Below are 13,269 nucleotides of genomic sequence, written 5' to 3' on the forward strand. Positions count from 1 at the left end.
GGGAAAAAAAAAAAAAAAGAAAGAAGGTGCACCACAAATTGCATTTTAAAAAGCCCAGGGACAGAAATTAAATGGTATAAGAATGTTTAACCATATGCTCATCCTTTTTCACCCTACTGAGATTCTGTCTGCTGCTGAAGCAAGAGGGAAAGGGGCTAGAGAAATTCCAGCTGTTGTTGAAACACTCTTCTCTACTGACATAGTTAGTAGCAGTGTACCAGGTGGAGTGCAATTGTGTTGAGCAGATTCATTTTAAAGAATTCGGCTGAAGCCATCGATTGATTATATCGCAAATCCAAGTTTAGAGATTCCAGACAGGGATCAGAGAGGTTCTGGCTGCATGGTGCACAGCAGTGATCCAGTGTAAACTTGCCCTGCCAGTTCAGATTGGTTTAAAGCAGCAGGTTCAACAGCTTCATGTTGTACTAGCATGCTTTATGTTAGATTAGGCATTGCTTATTCTCACAAAAACAGCATAAAAAGCACTCTGTGGTGTGTACTCTGGCTAATCTGCCAAAAATACCACAGCCTGATCCAGACCAAATTAGTACTGCTGGGTGACCATGTGCAGCCTTGGCATTGACTGTGGCCCTGCAGTGACAAATACATGCTCTTGGGCTTTTGGCAGAGCTCATGCTGTAGGTGTTGCTGCTCAGTCTGCCTGAGCCATGGCTGATGCCACACAGAGAAGCTGAAGAATCACAAAAACCTTTAAGCCACAGAATTAGCTCTTTCATTCTCCAGCCTTAGCCAGCAGGCTGTTTCAGCTTTGACCTCCATGGGAAATGGTTCCCACTTGTGCCTTGATGTTTCCATAGCTTTGACTGCTTCCAGCATTTGAAGACCAGTAATCACACCAAGTCATGAGAATGCCCTCGGCATACCCCTGTCATAGAGCAGCATTTAAGAACATGTGAGGAGAAGACGAAAGTCAAGCCAAGATGCTTATGCTGTCCATAGGTCCAGCTAAGGGTGCTGAATATCTCGAGATAGTGAGAGGAGGTAATATTGCTCAGGCATCCCCATTTCTCGTCTCCATGGTAGAGAGTTCCCTTTCGATTCACTGCAGGCTGCTGGATCTGTTATCAAAAAATAACTGTATTTTTTCTCTGGTCCCCTGACCATATATTTTGAGGAAAATGTGGGGTTTTTTCTCCAATAAATTGACAGCTTGGCAAGGGTTAACCCTCACAGCAGCTCAGTGGTCTGGTGAAACATTAAAAAAAAAAAAAGAAAAAGAAAAAAAAAAAAAGAAAAAGGCAGAACTGCAGGACAAAACAACCCCCTACAACATATTCTGTGTTCAAAATTCCAGTTTGCATGGGCTAGCAATCATTATCAGTTGTTAGTGACATAGTGACAGGAGCTGTAATTTGAATGCCATTGCAAAACGAAAATTTAGGCACTATCCCTTCTCTGCGTGTTCCTCTGTCTAGCAGGCACAAGTGTGTTGGGAAGAGATATTTGAACCTGCAGGATGTAGCCACCCTGTTCTGTTAATCTCACAAAATGCATAGGTTAGGCTGTGCATTATTCAGTATTAACCCTTTGTACATCTGCTTGTAATTTGTTGTGGGCATTCAAACTGATCTAGAGTATTTCCTAAGCCAATATAGCTATTCAGTTTTTCTCATGCAGTTCAAATGCAGTGGGGCAGGGTCAGAGCAAATCTGCTGGGTGAGTCCCACTGACTCTAGGAAAAAGGGCATGACCAAGGGTCAGTGTTGTAAAGTTGCCTTAGACCCCAGCTGTATATTCAGCCAAGATCTGTCATGCAGAGTCACATCCTTCTTTTTCTCTAGGCCGGTGCTTCACCCTTGCTGCATTCAGTGCTGCAGAGAGCAGTGCAGGCTTGGAGCACCCAGGTTTCTTCTGGCAATGGCTAAACCAGAACAGGTTTCTGGGCTTTGCTTCAGCCACTGAGTTCCCTCTTGTGTGTATAGTCACTTGGTTTGTTAATCAGGCCTGGCCTATAGTCAAGGTGGTTAGTAAAAATTGGGTAGAAGTGATTCAACTTAACAAACCAAAAGGAAGGGGCTTATCTGGGATACTCTTCAGTTTAATTTCATTTCTCCATTCACCTGCTACTGTAGTTTTTTGGATCAGGAAGGATTCTCAGGCAGTCCCCAGGTCTTGATGTCCCCCAATGCTAGGTCTTGCATGAGGCTGTCGCTCTCTTTTAATGATCATATTGTTTAATAACCTCCTGGATAGCTCCAGGGGACAATTCGGAATACACGGGTTATACCACATTAAAATGCGTCTGTTCTATTAAGATGCATGGATGACAGGCAAAATCAGAAAGCATGAGAAAAATATCGGTCAGAAGGTCTCCACTTAAGCAATTTGTGTCACTGCTGGGTTTGTGCAGCTGCTTTTTTACTGCTGTCTGCCTCTTGGCCATTTGGAGAAATAAACAATTCAGAGTGGTACAGTGCAGAGGTATATTATGGTAGCCAGCTTTCTAAAGGGGAGAACTCTCTCCAGTTCAGTTGGTTTAAAAAAAAAGGAAAACCACTCTAATTATGAGAAAGAAATATCAGGGTTGATGCAACCTTTAAAGGCAGCGGGTAAAGGTGTGATTAAGTGTCTCTCATGCTGGAGTCCTCAGTCTGGGTCATGCAGCAGAGGGAATTCTGGAGGTCTTCTCTAGCTGCCTGAAAGATGACAAAAGGCAGTCCTGACTCAAGTGACTCCCAGTTTTTTTCCCTGTGCATGGTGCCTTATTTTATGTGGAACACTTCAGCAGTGCAGCAATGAACTCTGCTCTCTGTGGAACACAGAGGAGTAAATCTATTTACTAAGCAGAACCCAACATGCAAACCCTTTCTGGGAGCCATGGTGTGAACCCAGGTGCTGCCCCTCCACCTGCCCTGGCTGCGGGTCTTGGGCTGCGCCTCAGGCAGCTCTGACTGAGCCAATAAGCTGCTGCTAATTGCTTCTTGGACTGCAGTACAAAGCACAAGTGAATGCTTTCTGTGCTGGATGCTACTCTTAAAACATTATAATCATAACCTGTTCTGAAAATGTAAGTGATTGCACTGACCGGGCCCTGGGTTTTCGGCCATATCTTGCCAAGTGCCCAGCTTTTAAGGGCAGAAGGAGAAGACTACACTTTTCCCTAAACAATGACCTGAAATATCCTTAGATAAAGCTTTCAAAAACTTACATGCAATACCTTGTTGTTTATTTTGGCAGAGAAAGAGGGATCTTCAGAAATTCTAGACAAACATAAAAGGAAGAACCGAATGAAAAAAGGTGATATGGGAAATCAGCTTTTCATGACAAAATCCTTCTCCAAATACTACCTATTTGTGGTGTTTGGGCCAACTTAATGAAGTACTGTAGTGCTGTGTTTTTATTAGTATTTAGATCCTTGAAAGCAACTGATTTGCAGGAAAAGATATTTTGGAAAGAGGGAAACCCCTTATAGTGGTTTAATACAGATGTTACCAAATTCTTTACTCTAGAGGTAAACTTAGAATCCATATTTTCTGAGCATGACACATAAGGTACTTGTTCTTCCTCTGTATTTATACATACAGCTTCATGTTTTTTCCCTTATCAGCTTTCTCATAGTTACTTTCAGAAATTTCTGTGTGTGACTATTTTCTATTAAACCTGCATTTGTATTATTTACAGATACCTCTGTTCTATTCCCAAGAAGTTTTTCATGTTGACTTCTTTATTTGTTGTAGTTTATGTTTTTTTTTCATGGATGGCTATAGGTTTTCCTGAAATGACATTCCAATTTTAACATCACAATATAACGTCATTGCTAAGAGGTTTCTAAGCAAGAATGCACTATGATGATTAAAGCCTCAGAAAGTGAAGAGGAGGCTGTTATAAATGGAGCGTCTCCTCTGAGGTCAGGCAGGATTCAGCACTCCAAGGGCTTGTGCCACCTTGGCTCACCCTGAGCATCCCATGATTTCTGAGAGGCTGTGCTCTTTCAGATGACTCGGGCTGCTCGCCCAGTGAGTCTGTTCAGCAAGGACAAGGGGAGATGAATCTAAGAGTCTGTTGCCTAGAAGCTTCCTGAAAAGATTAATTACTCTGTGAAATAACCCAGTAATGAGAAATGGTGTTGCTTTTGTTGTAGGCCATTGGGTCCTGGATGTGCGTTCCCATTTTCCAGGGCTAATCTCTAAAGTAAATAGTTTTCTCTTTGTTGACTGTCAGTAGTGTGTCATTGTGCAGTGACCTGGATGTGCAAGTGCTGTGGGCTAGAGATCTTGTGGCGTCTGCCAAATCTGTACAGGGCATATCTCCTGCTCCCAAATGCCCCTGCCATCCATTCCTTTCAGTCTGAAAGGAAAGAGGTGGGCTCTGAGTGGGCTGAGATTGAGCAGTTTGTCATTGCTTCTCAACAAGTGGCCTTACATGCCTGACTGCCATGTCTTTTCTTGCTGGCCTTTCTTTTCTTACTTTCAAACCTCTTTTTCATCTCAGCAATGATGCTTTGCTCTTCTCCTTCTCCTGCCTTTTATTTGCCTCTTTCTTTTCTCTGCTTAACTGCTTCTTTATTTACAGGATATGGTTTTAAGTAAATTATAAAATCTACTTTCAATAGACATGCCAAGTTTACCCAACTTTTTCCTCCATGATTTCATAGTATTGCATGATCTACTGTCAGTCCCCGACTAATTAAAGTGATCATGACACCCAAGCAGCATACACATATTCTTCCTAGTATTTTTCTCTTTAGTTGCATGTACTTGTTACTTCCTTTCTAGGAGATATGAGAGCACCTTCTAAGGCACTGTTTCTTTGAAAATTGCTGATGGCAATGAATGACATATGGTCATTTGTGGTCATTTGACATGTGGTCATTCGTTGTGCATTGAGTCTTCGACAGGTAATTATGAGAATGCTTAAATTAAAAATCTTGAATTTTATTAGAAAGCTTGTTTGCTCACATGAGAACTTTTCACCTGGTGAGAAATTTGCCTATATATCTGCAGCCAGCCCTTAACATCTGCTCCAAAAGACTGAGAAGACTGCAAGGCTACCCAAAAGTCCAATCTTCCCTATCCCACAAAAGTCATTCTTCATTCCTACTGTCACAATCTACAGCAAAACCATCTCCCTTGGTGACCAGACTGGTGACTGCAGTTTGGCTCTGGGAAGAAAACCAGGTGCACAGCTACACAGCTATTTATTTTTCAAGCCATTGCCCCGTGGTGATTCCTCATGAATAAAAAAGGTGCAGCGAGGAGATCCTCACTGTGACAGACCCTGCAGCACTTCAGTAGTGCTTTCACAGCTGATGGCTGAAGGCAGTTGGAGGAAACCAAACCTTAGGCATATCAGACTAATAAAGTAGATTGTAATCCAGCACTGTCACTTTTTGTCCCAAGTCCTTTTAGAGACTTTATTTCTTTCTCATAGAATGATCCAGAAGGGTATCAGTGGTTAACTGCTCACAGAGCTTCTTCCGAGCTAAATACAGGCTCAGCACTTTCTGGGGCAACTGAGGAAGCTGTCTTTCGGCCGTGGGTGTCCTGGGCTTTGCATGAGCTGAAACCTTGTTCACACACCTCTGAAAAGCTTAACCTCTTATCTTGTAATAAAGTGTTTCTAAAACAGTCCCATACTGCTGTAGGAAAAAAAGCCCAGCCTCACCTTGCAGATCTTGTAACCTGAGTATGCGATGAGAAAATTAGCAAATGCAAACCCAAAGGTAACATCCAGCTGAGCCTGAGAGTTTGGAGTAAGTATAAAGGGAGTACCCACGGCACAGGGGTAATGAGTCACTGTCAGGTGCTATGTGCATGGGCAGGCATCAGTAAGCCTTAAGAAGAGATGTGAAGGGACTTTGTAGATTTTCTTTAGAGGAAGCTTTTAATTTCCAAAAGTAACATGATAAAGGAAGAAGGGGCAGTGCTGGAGAGCACCAGCAGCAGGAGATCCATCTCTTATCTCCTTGGTCAGCTGCAAGCAAGTACTGACCAGCATGTGCTTCGAGAGAAGTGGGTAATAGCAAGGTGCAAAGCTTGTTTGATGCATTAGGAAAAGAAAGAAGTAGATGAGGGATGCAGAGTAGGTGAAAATACAAAAGAGATGGTAAGTCAGAAAGGTAATTTTTACTGTGATGTGTTCAATGGTTTTGCAGGGAGAAAAAAGAAGAATTGTTGAAACCAGAAAGAGGAAGCTTTAGTTGTGGATGTGACAATAAAGGCCTGAACCAGAGCTTTACTAAAGAAAACAGGACTGGATTTTTAAGGCAGTATGCAGGAAGAATGAACGCGATTTATGTCGAACAGTTTACCTCTTCTCTTGCCAGCTGTGCGTGTTAAAGAGAATGCTGCTTTTTGCCATTCACAGGTTGCTCCTCTTACAAAATTACTGAACATTTCCATGCTTGTTTTTATTTAGACACAGGTAAAATTAAGCTAATCTAATTATTTCAGTTTCCTCTGTTTTGGTTCCTCTTATTGTTGGAATTAGTTCTTTTGCTAAAATCTGTAAGCTTTTGCAACTTACGTTTCACTCATTATTCCTGATGTAACCACTATGTCAGCATTAAAGTCCTCCCAGCTTCTACAGTATTTTTCCATAGGTCTATCTTATGCCATGTAGGCTGAAATCCTGGGAGGAGATTTTTGATCAGGAACCTCACACTTTAATGCTACCCAAACTGTGTTCCTCTTGTTTATTTCACTACTAAAATCAAAAGCTCACACAGCTGTTGGGCTTTTTTAATTAACTCTGATCTAGCTCCCACTAATGTTAATAGAAATACTTCTTTTCAGGTCAGTGAGCCTGATTTGGGTAAAATTAAAGCCTGGATTAATATCAAGCTTACTTCAAGAATCCTAAAGATTGGTATAATATGACCAAAGACTAGTGCTAATTTTGATAAGGGGCACTTATAAAAAAAGAAATATAAATCAGAATTTTTAACGTTCCTCCAGCTAATACCCAGGTTTGCTTAAAAAAAAAAAAAAAGAAAAACAAACCACAAAGCAACAACAACAATAGAAACAAAAAACCACAAAAAAACCCAACCAACCAACCAAAAAAACCCATGTTCTTTCTGGAACTGTGAGAAATTGCTTAAACTCTCAACTATGGAATCCCCATTTTACCATACTATACAGAAGATATGTTTTCCAGTACAGCAGACATTACAGAGGATTTTCCAAGTATAGTGTTTACAATCTGGATGTAGCATTAACTGTAGTTGTGTTGGAATAATCCTTATTGTATGTAACCTACAATGAAAGAAATAACCCCTCTGGTTTGGAAGCACAGGGGAGGTGGTAGGACGTGCCACACCAGAGGGAGATGATTAGCCAGAGGAACTGCAAGCACCTGGAGCCAGTTGTCTCTCCTGGAGGACATCAGCGCTGAGAGGAGTCAACGCATCCCAAGTTGTCCTAGGGAAGAAAGGTACGATGCATTTTGCTCTTGTTTGGTTTAGTGGTTTGTTTCCTTAACATGATGAGAACAGATGTCACCTTTGGGTCAGGAATGAACAAAAAGGAATGTTTTGTGTTGCTTTTCATTTTCAGACAGAAAAAAAATCTCCAGGTTTTGCTGATGTTCTTGTTGTTGAAAAGTATAGATGTGGAAACCCAGTGACTGCAGGGGGAAATGGAGTAAGCTGGGGAAGGTACAAGATAGTACAAGACAGCCTTGCTTCTCTTCTTGTTACAGGGCTTGAGACTGAGGATCCCAGCTATGACATTATGACACTATTCATAAAAATACTGAATCGGACTGACACATGGGGCTGTGGAAGGGAAGGTAGCATATAAGGGCATGCCCTCAAGCTGTGGTCTGAAGTTTCTCTTTTGTCTTCACAAGACAATGCAAGTCTAGGGAAGATGAATAAAGCTGAGGCTGTGATTCTGCAGTCACTCTGCACTGACACAAGCACAGACTGCTGCCAAAGAGACAGAGGCATGTGTTTTGACACTAGTCTGCCCTTGCATTTGCTTAGGGTAACCAGAGAGTTATGGCTTCAGTTAATTCAGGCTTCTGTGTTGGTAGAAAATAGTGTGTTAGTCTGGTTTCCATGCAAAAAGAAGCAAAATCACAAAGGTAACATTTTATGACTCCCAAAATACATGAGGTAAGATTTCCCTTCTAGGTTTAATTCTTTCAAAAGCACTAAGGTGTTGAGGCACTCTTACCTTACCTTACCTGCTACATCCAATTTTTACATAAAATTGATAGCGAACGTGAGCCGTCATAACGGAAAAAATGAGGGAGGAAAACTTGTGCCAGCAGGTTCAATTAGCCATGGGAGACTCCCACTGGTGGGCACTATGCTCACTGTGTCCATGAGGAGAGCAGTTTGTCTCCTGGTAGCACATGTTGAAGGCACCAGGTGTCTGGTTGTGTTGGTGGCACCACCTGCCTCCATTGCTGCTCTGCTCAGGCAGTAGGTCCAGCTGTGTGGTGAGCTCCAGCCTTTCTCACTTTCTTGGTGCCAACATTCTGTGTGCAGGATAGGGAGACATGGGGTCTCAGGTCTTTTCACTGTTTCTGGCTCCCAAGGTGCTGTCCTGTCACTGCATTGTCTCCAAAGTTGGACATGGTGCTGCCAGTTCAGACAGATGCACAGACTTCAGGAGAGGTACAGAAATGAATTGTTCTATAATTGGCAGAAGAGAGGTACAAACCCACAGAAACTAGCCAAAAACATTCCAGATTGTTTGTATGTACTCCCCTGCATCAGTTTTTCATCCACTTGCAGGGCATTCAGTAAATTTGAAGAAAACCAAAGAAAATATTTATCCTCCTGATCCCTGGATGCACAGTTTTTCTTTCTTGAAATGCAGTCTTTCTCCAATACAATCAGTTTCCTTCAATTTATCCATGGATGCCATACCCACCCTTTCTTTTTCCTTGGTTGTGTCCAGTCCTCTTTTATGGTACCCCCTTAACCAGCTTCTTCAGGCAAATGCCTGAAGTGATGCATCCAGCTGATGTGCTCTTTTGGGAACAGCCTCTCAACATATAAAACATTCCAACAGTGTAAAGGACAAAGATCTATACGCTATTGCTAACTATACAAAATGTATACAATCTGTGATTGGTTGATTGGTTGGGGATTTTTTCCCGCCCCTCCTCCTGACATTCCATTTTATGCATGTCTGCATTTATCTACCCAACACACTTATACAAGTGTGTAGACAAAATACAACACTATCACTGGTGGAAGCCTGTGCACTAAGTGGATTTGAGAAAGGAGTATGGGCAAAATAGAACTATAATAAACCAAGTGTGAGAGTAATTCTGAGTAAAAGGCTGGGAAAGCGAAAGCCTGGAGGATTTTTAATTCTGTGTGGTGAAACCTATCCTAACACAAATCCTTCCTAGTGCTTCTCTTTCCCTGAGAGAGGGATAGGGCTTGAAAGAATAGTGGGATGGTATCATTAGGCACAACATCATAAATGCAAGCTAAATGGGTTACCACAGAGCAATTCAGGTCACTGGCTTTGAAGTTAGCAAATACAATACACAGGAGAACGGTATGTGCTCAGGTGTTCCTCGATCGTGGTGGCTGCCTTGGTGAGGTTTCTAACAAAAGGAAATGCATTCAATGTTCTGTCTCTTCAGCTCTACTTCACTATGTGAAGTGATCATGCTTTTCCACCTACAAAGGAGAACAAAACACTTTTTGTTACCCTTCAAAATTCTCTTTTGTGGTGATGCCTGAAAAAGCATTGATAGCAGGCCACGTACTGCAGCACTGCTTACCTTACTGATCTCTGCTGCCTCTTGTTCTCACCATCTGTTGATTCGTGTTTTACGAAAGGTGTGAAGCAGAGATTATGTGTACAAAACCCAGCAGAGTATGGTTTTGATCTGCGACCAGGTCTTATTATGTAACTCATTATTAATAACATGGAGTTCCTTGAGCACAGTTTTATGTGGAATATTGTCCCCAGGAGTTAGCACATCATTTCCCCAGTACCTAAAGAAGGCTGTCTGTCACTCAACAGGTGCACAAATAGCATTCCTCTTTTCTTCCTGACTACCTGCTTTCGTGAAATATGCTGAAAGGTAGCACACAAGAGATCTTTCTATCTCTGTCAAGTTGAATTGCAGCTGGCCAGAGGTTCAGAATGATGAAGGTGGGAGCCACGAAATGCCAAAAAAATGACTGATGTTTTACCTTCAGATCTGCCAAGCTAAAAATGGGCTGCTTTATTTTCAATTAAAGGAAAACAAAACTGGGATGATATCATGTCAAGCAGTGTGCATAGCTTGTGTAAAACAGTCCACAGAGAAAAAGTGAGGCTGCCTTACTAGTTTGTAACTTTAGTGCTGCCCTGGGGTGTGGATTTAGTTTTTTCCTTTTAATGAGTGCTGTAAGCATGACTGGAAACTTTTCAGTCCTAGGGTGTAGGCACCTCTTCAGCTTTCCCAAAAAGTGTAATACATTGTCAGTAATGCACCTTTCTGCTAACAGATGACAATATAGAAAAGTAAACACGCACATCCAAAGCCTACTGTTTTGTAAGTGTGAATTCAAGCCATTTTTCCTTTGTTTCTTCTTGTGAAGTCAAATCCGTGCTCCTGGAATTCTTGTGCTTCATATAAAATCTTAAAGTATCTATGGCCAAATCTGTGATGACAATACCCCAAATCACAGTCCTCATGAAGAACTGCTTCAGTCCACACCAAGTCGCTGTCTTCATAGTGAGCTCTCTTGGAAGAAAAATCTAGAGGAAATAAAGTGGGATCTCACTGTCTCTGCTCTTTTTCCAGCCTCTCAAAAATAGTTCTATTAGAAGACAATCATTTCAGCAATTTAAAACTGTTTTCAGAGGTTGCTGAAGGATTGGTTTTGCTTCATGAGAATGTGCTTCAGGTTCTTCACACAGATGGGAGAAAAAAGTCACGCTGCCTCAGATTCTGCAATGCTGATCGAGCAAATGCTGGGGACACAGACCAGCGTTCTGCGGTTTCTGGCTGATTAACCAGAAATGAGGTAACCAATCAAGTAAATAAATAATAACAGTGTTTGTCTGTCTTCATTAGATGGATTTGGATCTGGTAGGTATTATACAGGAATATCTGAACATAAACCTTCCTTAAGTGCACGGTAGCCACTGATAAGCACATTCTGTGCTCTGGGTGAGAGATTTCTCATTTGTGGTCACTACTGCAGTGCTGCTGCTGATGGAGTGGCTGCATGTCTTTTCCCTCTACGGCAGTTGCAGGGTATGCAACAGCAGCAGCAAGCGGCACTGCAACATAAATGTGTCCAAAATGATACTTCAATTACCTATAAAACTTATTCTGTAAAAGATGGGAAAAAAAATCACTGTTGCTTTCCTTAAATAGATCAAATTTCAGTAATAATCCTGAAAGTCCCTTTACCTTTGATTTGAAGAATGCAAGAGAGGCCTGCATAGTCACTAAATCAGCTGTCCACTGATAGAAGGAGCTTGGTACTGCAGAAGAGATTCAATGTTCTAATTAAAAAGTCTCAAGTTATTAGAATTTTGCATTATTAAAACAGAATGTCTATTTGCCTTACAGTTATGATGTTATCTTGACTGGTCTCATATATTGTAGATATGTGGAAATTAATTTGAGGGGGGTAATTTAGAATGTGTTCTTTTAAGCGACTCTCTTTTGGGAAAGTGGAAAAATGAGCACCAACCCTTTAAAGGTCCTAAAATTTGAGTGCTTTTATATTGTGCCCCAGTATCTGCTGCTTTTTTTTTAAACCCCATTAGAAAAAAGAAATACCTGGTCTGCTCATCTTTCTTAAGATGAACAATGCTGTAGGAGCTATAAAGGGCTTAAAATATCTACTTACACTACGCATTCTACCAATTTTCTGGGTGTAGGGCTTTGTACCACTGCCTGCATTTTCTCTGAGCAACCTATTCCAGGGTTGTTTCCATTTCGAAAGAACCTCTTCCATTTGCAAGCACTGTTTCTTTTGTTCCATTCTAAACATTTCTTGGAGGTCATATTTCTAAATTACATAGGCAAATCTCCACCAAAAAAAAAAAAAAAGAGGATAGATTCTTTCAGGAATCAAAGTTAGGGAAAGACTATTCTCTGATAAGTGGTATCTGGTCACGTCACTATTTAATAGAAAGGCAAGAAGGTAATACAGTCCCAAGTATTTAGGAAGCCTGTTGAGAAGAATGGCAGGACCAAAGAACTCAGAAGCCATTTCTTGGTTATGTTTTCAGCTGCAATCTTTAGTACAAAATTCTTGTCACATACCTTCTTTTCCAGATTCATTATATATGTGTGTGTGTGTGCATGTGTACATATATAAAAATTTGTAAGGTATTGGACTAGGCAGTAATTGGTACATGATAACTGGGCAGTAATGAATACTGCAATTCAATAAATGAATATGTAAGAAGGTATTTTCACTCCTTTCTGAGAAAAGTTCCATTTCTTAATTAACAGTTAAGACTTTTTGTAAAGAGTAATAGAAACCATCCAAGTTAGACTCCTCTTCTGAATTGCCTTTCAGAGGATCCCTTGTGTCCCTCCTGAGGGACCAGGTTCCTGGTTTTGGCAGCACTGTTAAGTCTTCAACATTGGAAAATTCCAGGATAAACAACTGTATAAACAATTACGTGTGTAAGCCTGTGCATGTTGAAACAAACTCTGAAAATAAACTCTCTTGAAGCAGAGATCGCTTTTTGTAAAGCTTATTTCATACTTCACTGTTCACTTCAGCTGAAACTGCGTTTTTCACATCTCCTATGTGGCTGTTGCTCACAGAAGACTGCTAGAGAACTAGGCTATATCTGAACAGCAAAACTTGGCCATGGTCTTGTGTTCACAGACTTTGAGTCCACATCCAGTTACATCCCAATTTAAATCAACTTAGACAATGTGGATTCACAGTTTAGTTTCTGATGCAGGATTTCTGGCAAGCTTATGATTTGAGAATAAATTTACTAATACTTTTAGTCTGTCGTAACTTCATTTACAATTTTAACTTCTCAAAGGAACTAGTAAATATATTTGTCATTAAGTGTGGAGATATTACACTGTTAATTTTCCTTACATTTTCCTTTTATTTTTGAAACATATGCCTTTCCTTCTTTATGCCAGCTGAATTTTCTGTTTGGAAGAAAGGATCTGCACTTGCCTGCCGCTGAGTTGTCATGGAGCTCATTACCTCCAATGAGATGAGCAGTAGTGTGGAATAATTAAACTTACTTCCTGCTGGCTAGTGGTAAGTTTTTCCACCCCATTCCTTTTGATTTGACCTTTGACTAAACATATTTCTCTCTGCTATGTGGATGGTGTTTAATCTCCTGGATG

At 41.0% G+C, this 13,269-nt stretch overlaps 1 long non-coding RNA gene across 1 annotated transcript in view; it reads left to right on the forward strand.

Annotated features, from left to right (window-relative positions):
* LOC110356960 (uncharacterized) overlaps positions 1-13,269 on the forward strand; it is an 89,420-nt gene that overhangs the window by 40,619 nt on the left and 35,532 nt on the right. The window contains exons 5-7 of the long non-coding RNA XR_010472381.1: positions 7,253-7,395; positions 10,729-10,951; positions 13,057-13,180. This is a non-coding gene — a long non-coding RNA (uncharacterized LOC110356960). The remainder of the gene's footprint in view (positions 1-7,252; positions 7,396-10,728; positions 10,952-13,056; positions 13,181-13,269) is intronic.

Source organism: Columba livia, chromosome 4, assembly GCF_036013475.1.
Source record: "Columba livia isolate bColLiv1 breed racing homer chromosome 4, bColLiv1.pat.W.v2, whole genome shotgun sequence".
Taxonomy (NCBI): Eukaryota; Metazoa; Chordata; class Aves; order Columbiformes; family Columbidae; genus Columba; species Columba livia.